We start from the raw sequence: 7,724 nt of genomic DNA on the forward strand, positions 1-7,724 counted from the left end.
CTACAATATTGCCAGGAAAGGTCCGCGGAGATTTTCGGGGACACGGTTTTCGGGACCCTAGTTGCCCATCTTGGGTTCCAGGAGGTCGGGCAGGGGTACCTCCGGGACCGGACCGTGCTGCAGGAGGGGCTCAACCCCGGGTTTGGCTCCATGTCGACTGGAGCTCCGGCCCAGGGGCGGGCCGGGCGAGAGTTCCAGGAGCCCGGCCGCGATTCCGGCTTCTCCCCGGTGCCCTGCCCGGAGGCCGGGCAGGTCCGGGGGCCTTCGGCGCGGGCGGCGGGCTGCTCCCGCGGGGGAGACGAGCCTCTCTGGGGCCCGGGAGGTTGGCCCTGGGTCGACCTGGCGCCGGGGCTCGGGCTCCGGAAGTCCGTATGAGGTTTTTCAAACGGGCCTTGCCCGGGCCTTCGCTCCAGGAGGGCGGACACTTTCGGCGGTTGCCCCCGGCGGCTGGGCCGGGTGCCGCATCTACAATATTGCCAGGAAAGGTTCGCGGAGATTTTCGAGGACACGGGTTTCGGGACCCTAGATGCCCATCTTGGGTTCCAGGAGCTCGGACGGAGGAACCTCCGGGGCCGGACCGTTCCGAAGGAGGGGGTCAAAACCGAGTTTGGCTCCATGTCGACTGGAGCTCCGGCCCCGGGGCGGGCCGGGCGGCCTGCCCGGCGAGAGTTCCAGGAGCCCGGCCGCGATTCCGGCTTCTCCCCGGTGCCCTGCCCGGAGGCCGGGCGGGCCCGGGGGCCTTCGGCGCGGGCGGCAGGCGGCTTCCGCGGCGGAGACGAGCCTCTCTGGGGCCCGGGAGGTGGGCCCTGGGTCGACCTGCCGCCGGGGCTCGGGCTCCGGAAGTCCGTATGAGGTTTTTCAAACGGGCCTTGCCCGGGTCTTCGCTCCAGGAGGGCGGACACTTTCGGCGGTTGCCCCCGGCGGCTGGGCCGGGTGCCGCATCTACAATATTGCCAGGAAAGGTTCGCGGAGATTTTCGAGGACACGGGTTTCGGGACCCTAGATGCCCATCTTGGGTTCCAGGAGGCCGGACGGAGGAACCTCCGGGGCCGGACCGTGCTGCAGGAGAGGTTCAACCCCGAGTTTGGCTCCATGTCGACTGGAGCTCCGGCCCGGGGGGCGGGCCGGGCGGCCTGGCCGGGCGAGAGTTCCAGGAGCCCGGCCGCGATTCCTACTTCTCCCCGGTGCCCTGCCCGGAGGCCGGGCGGGTCCGGGGGCCTTCGGCGCGGGCAGCGGGCTGCTCCCGCGGGGGAGACGAGCCGCCCTAACGCCCGGGAGGGAGGCCCGGGGTCGACCTGGCTCCCGAGCTCCGGCCCTGGAAGTCCGTATGAGGATTTTCAAACGGGCCGTGCCCGGGCCTTCGCTCCAGGAGGCCGGACACTTTCGGCGGTTGCTCCCGGCGGCTGGGCCGGGTGCCACATCTACAATATTGCCAGGAAAGGTCCGCGGAGATTTTCGGGGACACGGTTTTCGGGACCCTAGATGCCCATCTTGGGTTCCAGGAGGTCGGACGGAGGAACCTCCGGGGCCGGACCGTGCTGCAGGAGAGGTTCAACCGCGAGTTTGGCTCCATGTCGACTGGAGCTCCGGCCCAGGGGCGGGCCGAGCGGCTTGGCCGGGCGAGAGTTCCAGGAGCCCGGCCGCGATTCCTACTTCTCCCCGGTGCCCTGCCCGGAGGCCGGGCGGGTCCGGGGGCCTTCGGCGCGGGCAGCGGGCTGCTCCCGCGGGGGAGACGAGCCGTGCTGGGCCCCGGGAGGGAGGCCCGCGGTCGACCTGGCGCCGGGGCTCCGGCCCTGGAAGTCCGTATGAGGTTTTTCAAACGGGCCTTGCCCGGGCCTTCGCTCCAGGAGGGCGGACACTTTCGGCGGTTGCCCCCGGTGGCTGGGCCGGGTGCCGCATCTACAATATTGCCAGGAAAGGTTCGCGGAGATTTTCGGGGACACGGATTTCGGGACCCTAGATGCCCATCTTGGGTTCCAGGAGGTCGGACGGAGGAACCTCCGGGGCCGGACCGTGCTGCAGGAGGGGGTCAAAACCGAGTTTGGCTCCATGTCGACTGGAGCTCCGGCCCGGGGGGCGGGCCGGGCGGGCAGGCCGGGCGAGAGTTCCAGGAACCCGGCCGCGATTCCGGCTTCGACCCGGTCGACTGCACGGCGGGCGTGCAGGCCGGGGGGCGACTCGCAGGGGCCCTTCCAGGCTGCGGGGCCCAGCGGTTGGAGCCCGGCTACCCCGGCGAAGGGGCGGAAGAACCTGCACGGCGCGGCGGGAGAACCCGGCATGCTTCCGCGGGGCAGGCCGGGCAGGAGTTCCAGGAGCCCGGCCACGATTCCTACTTCTCCCCGGTGCCCTGCCCGGAGGCCGGGCGGGCCCGGGGGCCTTCGGCGCGGGCATCAGGCGGCTTCCGCGGCGGAGACGTGCCTCTCTGGGGCCCGGGAGGTTGGCCCTGGGTCGACCTGGCGCCCGGGCTCGCGCTCCGGAAGTCCGTATGAGGTTTTTCAAACGGGCCTTGCCCGGGCCTTCGCTCCAGGAGGGCGGACACTTTCGGCGGTTGCCCCCGGTGGCTGGGCCGGGTGCCGCATCTACAATATTGCCAGGAAAGGTTCGCGGAGATTTTCGGGGACACGGATTTCGGGACCCTAGATGCCCATCTTGGGTTCCAGGAGGTCGGACGGGCGAACCTGCGGGGCCGGACCGTGCTGCAGGAGGGGGTCAAAACCGAGTTTGGCTCCATGTCGACTGGCGCTCCGGCCCGGGGGGCGGGCCGGGCGGGCAGGCCGGGCGAGAGTTCCAGGAACCCGGCCGCGATTCCGGCTTCGACCCGGTCGACTGCACGGCGGGCGTGCAGGCCGGCGGCGACTCGCAGGGCCCCTTCCAGGCAGCGGGGCCCAGCGGTTGGAGCCCGGCTACCCCGGCGAGGGGCGGAAGAACCTGCACGGCGCGGCCGGAGAACCCGGCATGCTTCCGCGTGGCAGGCCGGGCAGGAGTTCCAGGAGCCCGTCCACGATTCCTACTTCTCCCCGGTGCCCTGCCCGGAGGCCGGGCGGGCCCGGGGGCCTTCGCCGCGGGCGGCGGGCGGCTTCCGCGGCGGAGACGAGCCTCTCTGGGGCCCGGGAGGTCGGCCCTGGGTCGACCTGGCGCCGGGGCTCGGGCTCCGGAAGTCCGTATGAGGTTTTTCAAACGGGCCTTGCCCGGGCCTTCGTTCCAGGAGGGCGGACACTTTCGGCGGTTGCCCCCGGCGGCTGGGCCGGGTGCCGCATCTACAATATTGCCAGGAAAGGTTCGCGGAGATTTTCGGGGACACGGATTTCGGGACCCTAGATGCCCATCTTGGGTTCCAGGAGGTCGGAGGGAGGAACCTCCGGGGCCGGACCGTGCTGCAGGAGGGGGTCAAAACCGAGTTTGGCTCCAAGTCGACTGGAGCTCCGGCCCGGGGGGCGGGCCGGGCGGGCAGGCCGGGCGAGAGTTCCAGGAACCCGGCCGCGATTCCGGCTTCGACCCGGTCGACTGCACGGCGGGCGTGCAGGCCGGGGGGCGACTCGCAGGGGCCCTTCCAGGCTGCGGGGCCCAGCGGTTGGAGCCCGGCTACCCCGGCGAGGGGCGGAAGAACCTGCACGGCGCGGCGGGAGAACCCGGCATGCTTCCGCGTGGCAGGCCGGGCAGGAGTTCCAGGAGCCCGGCCACGATTCCTACTTCTCCCCGGTGCCCTGCCCGGAGGCCGGGCGGGCCCGGGGGCCTTCGGCGCGGGCGGCGGGCGGCTTCCGCGGCGGAGACGAGCCTCTCTGGGGCCCGGGAGGTCGGCCCTGGGTCGACCTGGCGCCGGGGCTCGGGCTCCGGAAGTCCGTATGAGGTTTTTGAAACGGGCCTTGCCCGGGCCTTCGCTCCAGGAGGGCGGACACTTTCGGCGGTTGCCCCCGGTGGCTGGGCCGGGTGCCGCATCTACAATATTGCCAGGAAAGGTTCGCGGAGATTTTCGGGGACACGGATTTCGGGACCCTAGATGCCCATCTTGGGTTCCAGGAGGTCGGACGGAGGAACCTCCGGGGCCGGACCGTGCTGCAGGAGGGGGTCAAAACCGAGTTTGGCTCCATGTCGACTGGAGCCCCGGCCCGGGGGGCGGGCCGGGCGGGCAGGCCGGGCGAGAGTTCCAGGAACCCGGCCGCGATTCCGGCTTCGACCCGGTCGACTGCACGGCGGGCGTGCAGGCCGGGGGGCGACTCGCAGGGGCCCTTCCACGCTGCGGGGCCCAGCGGTTGGAGCCCGGCTACCCCGGCGAGGGGCGGAAGAACCTGCACGGCGCGGCGGGAGAACCCGGCATGCTTCCGCGGGGCAGGCCGGGCAGGAGTTCCAGGAGCCCGGCCACGATTCCTACTTCTCCCCGGTGCCCTGCCCGGAGGCCGGGCGGGCCCGGGGGCCTTCGGCGCGGGCGGCGGGCGGCTTCCGCGGCGGAGACGAGCCTCTCTGGGGCCCGGGAGGTCGGCCCTGGGTCGACCTGGCGCCGGGGCTCGGGCTCCGGAAGTCCGTATGAGGTTTTTGAAACGGGCCTTGCCCGGGCCTTCGCTCCAGGAGGGCGGACACTTTCGGCGGTTGCCCCCGGTGGCTGGGCCGGGTGCCGCATCTACAATATTGCCAGGAAAGGTTCGCGGAGATTTTCGGGGACACGGATTTCGGGACCCTGGATGCCCATCTTGGGTTCCAGGAGGTCGGACGGAGGAACCTCCGGGGCCGGACCGTGCTGCAGGAGGGGGTCAAAACCGAGTTTGGCTCCATGTCGACTGGCGCCCCGGCCCGGGGGGCGGGCCGGGCGGGCAGGCCGGGCGAGAGTTCCAGGAACCCGGCCGCGATTCCGGCTTCGACCCGGTCGACTGCACGGCGGGCGTGCAGGCCGGCGGCGACTCGCAGGGCCCCTTCCACGCTGCGGGGCCCAGCGGTTGGAGCCCGGCTACCCCGGCGAGGGGCGGAAGAACCTGCACGGCGCGGCGGGAGAACCCGGCATGCTTCCGCGGGGCAGGCCGGGCAGGAGTTCCAGGAGCCCGGCCACGATTCCTACTTCTCCCCGGTGCCCTGCCCGGAGGCCGGGCGGGCCCGGGGGCCTTCGCCGCGGGCGGCGGGCGGCTTCCGCGGCGGAGACGAGCCTCTCTGGGGCCCGGGAGGTCGGCCCTGGGTCGACCTGGCGCCGGGGCTCGCGCTCCGGAAGTCCGTATGAGGTTTTTGAAACGGGCCTTGCCCGGGCCTTCGCTCCAGGAGGGCGGACACTTTCGGCGGTTGCCCCCGGTGGCTGGGCCGGGTGCCGCATCTACAATATTGCCAGGAAAGGTTCGCGGAGATTTTCGGGGACACGGATTTCGGGACCCTAGATGCCCATCTTGGGTTCCAGGAGGTCGGACGGAGGAACCTCCGGGGCCGGACCGTGCTGCAGGAGGGGGTCAAAACCGAGTTTGGCTCCAAGTCGACTGGAGCCCCGGCCCGGGGGGCGGGCCGGGCGGGCAGGCCGGGCGAGAGTTCCAGGAACCCGGCCGCGATTCCGGCTTCGACCCGGTCGACTGCACGGCGGGCGTGCAGGCCGGGGGGCGACTCGCAGGGGCCCTTCCACGCTGCGGGGCCCAGCGGTTGGAGCCCGGCTACCCCGGCGAGGGGCGGAAGAACCTGCACGGCGCGGCGGGAGAACCCGGCATGCTTCCGCGGGGCAGGCCGGGCAGGAGTTCCAGGAGCCCGGCCACGATTCCTACTTCTCCCCGGTGCCCTGCGCGGAGGCCGGGCGGGCCCGGGGGCCTTCGGCGCGGGCATCAGGCGGCTTCCGCGGCGGAGACGTGCCTCTCTGGGGCCCGGGAGGTCGGCCCTGGGTCGACCTGGCGCCCGGGCTCGCGCTCCGGAAGTCCGTATGAGGTTTTTCAAACGGGCCTTGCCCGGGCCTTCGCTCCAGGAGGGCGGACACTTTCGGCGGTTGGCCCCGGTGGCTGGGCCGGGTGCCGCATCTACAATATTGCCAAGAAAGGTTCGCGGAGATTTTGGGGGACTCGGTTTTCAGGACCCTAAATGCCCATGTTCGGTTCCAGAAAGTCGGTCAGAGGAACCTCCGGGGCAAAAGAACCGTGCCGCGCTGCCTTGTCAACCGAGCGTGGAGGCAGCGTGCCCCGATCGGCGGGCCTGGCCGTGCGAGAGTTCCAGGCTCTGGCCCGCGATTCCGGCTCCCGCCCCCCCCCCCGGTGATGGGCTCGGAGGTCGGGCAGGCAGCGGTGCTTGCTTCCCCAGGAGTGGCGGGGCTCTCCTGACGGGGAACCGGGAGGACCTGGTGTCCGCCGTGGGACTTGGAAAACTTCTGCTCGGTTGCGTTGGGAGCGGTTAACGTGGGAGCTCCGGCCGGGACTATTGTTAGTTACTCTTACCCTGTTAGTAGCTGGGGGCCGCCCCGGTTGCGGCGGCCGATTTGACTGGCGGCACCGGCTGGTTGCCGGACGGGCGGTTAGTCCTCAGCCGAAGCTGAAAAAAGATTGTCCGGGCTCCGCCGCTGTTGGTTTCTTGGCGGCTGGGCTCCCGGTTTCAGAAAATAAAACATTGCGGGGGACAACTGAAAGAAAAACAGGGTGTGCACGTGGGGGGTCAAAGGTTCAAAACGAGTGCTCCCCCGGGGGACAGGGAGCAGAGCACCCCGGACAGCGCCCACCGGCCCGCAAACTGCTTCAGCTTGCCGGCGGCTACCGCCCAGTGGTGCTCCGCTCGGAGGCGGGCGCGCAGGACACCGAGGAAAAACGCCCCGAGGTGCCCGGGAGCCTTCCCGGCCAGAGCCTCCTTCCTGGATAGCCAGATGACGAGCTTGGCCAGAGCCAGGAGGAGGTTGACCAGTCGGTCCCGGGCCCGGGTGGGGCGACGGATGGGGAGTGCGTAAATAAACAGGTGCGGGGAATAGTGCAGCCAGAACTTGAGGAGCAGGTTCTGGAGGAGGAGGTGCAGGGGCTGCAGCCTGGCGCACTCGAGGACCAGGTGCGCCAGGGTCTCCCTCTCGTCACAAAACGGGCATCGGTCGGAGATGGTGTCAATCCGCGCCAGATACACGCCCGTCGCGGCGGCCCCGTGAAGGAGCCGCCAGCCTAGGTCCCCGGCGGCTCTCGGGACGAGCTCCGAGTAGACGCTGAGCCACCGGGGACCGTCGGCCACGCCCTCGCCAAAGTAGTCCCGCCATTGGGTGTCTTGGCGGGACGCGAGGGCGGCGTGGTGGAGCGTCCTGCGGACGAGCGTGTAGAGCTGGCGCCGGTGGGCCGTCGAGAAGCGGACCGGCGGGGTGTCCCCCAGCCTGCAGAGGTGGTGAGGGGCGGAGTGCCTCGGGGCCGGCCGCTGGGCGGGCCCTATCAGGAACTCCGCCGGGCTGGGGGATTCGGGAGGGCGGGGACCGCCCTCTCGCAGGACTCGCTCGACGTAGGCAAGGGCGTCTGCGGGCAGCGCAGCTTTCACCTCCCGGACTAGGCGCGAGCAAGTTGCACGCCCTATGGTCAGGCCCGTGCGCCGGGCCAGCGCCGCGGGGCCCAGCCATCCTCGCTCGTCGTAGTCCAGGAGGTCTCCGAGCCGGGTGACGCCCACCCGGGCCATCCTCAGGGAGGCCTCTGGCGAGGCTGCCGCCGGGACCGCCAGCTGCGGGTTAAAGAACAGCGGCTCGGCCAGCAGGTCGCCGTCCTTGGCCACCCGCGACGGAGACCTGGAGGCGGAGATCAGCCCCCAGGCCTTGAGGAGGT

This window comes from Alligator mississippiensis, unplaced genomic scaffold (assembly GCF_030867095.1).
Source record: "Alligator mississippiensis isolate rAllMis1 unplaced genomic scaffold, rAllMis1 scaffold_57, whole genome shotgun sequence".
Taxonomy (NCBI): Eukaryota; Metazoa; Chordata; order Crocodylia; family Alligatoridae; genus Alligator; species Alligator mississippiensis.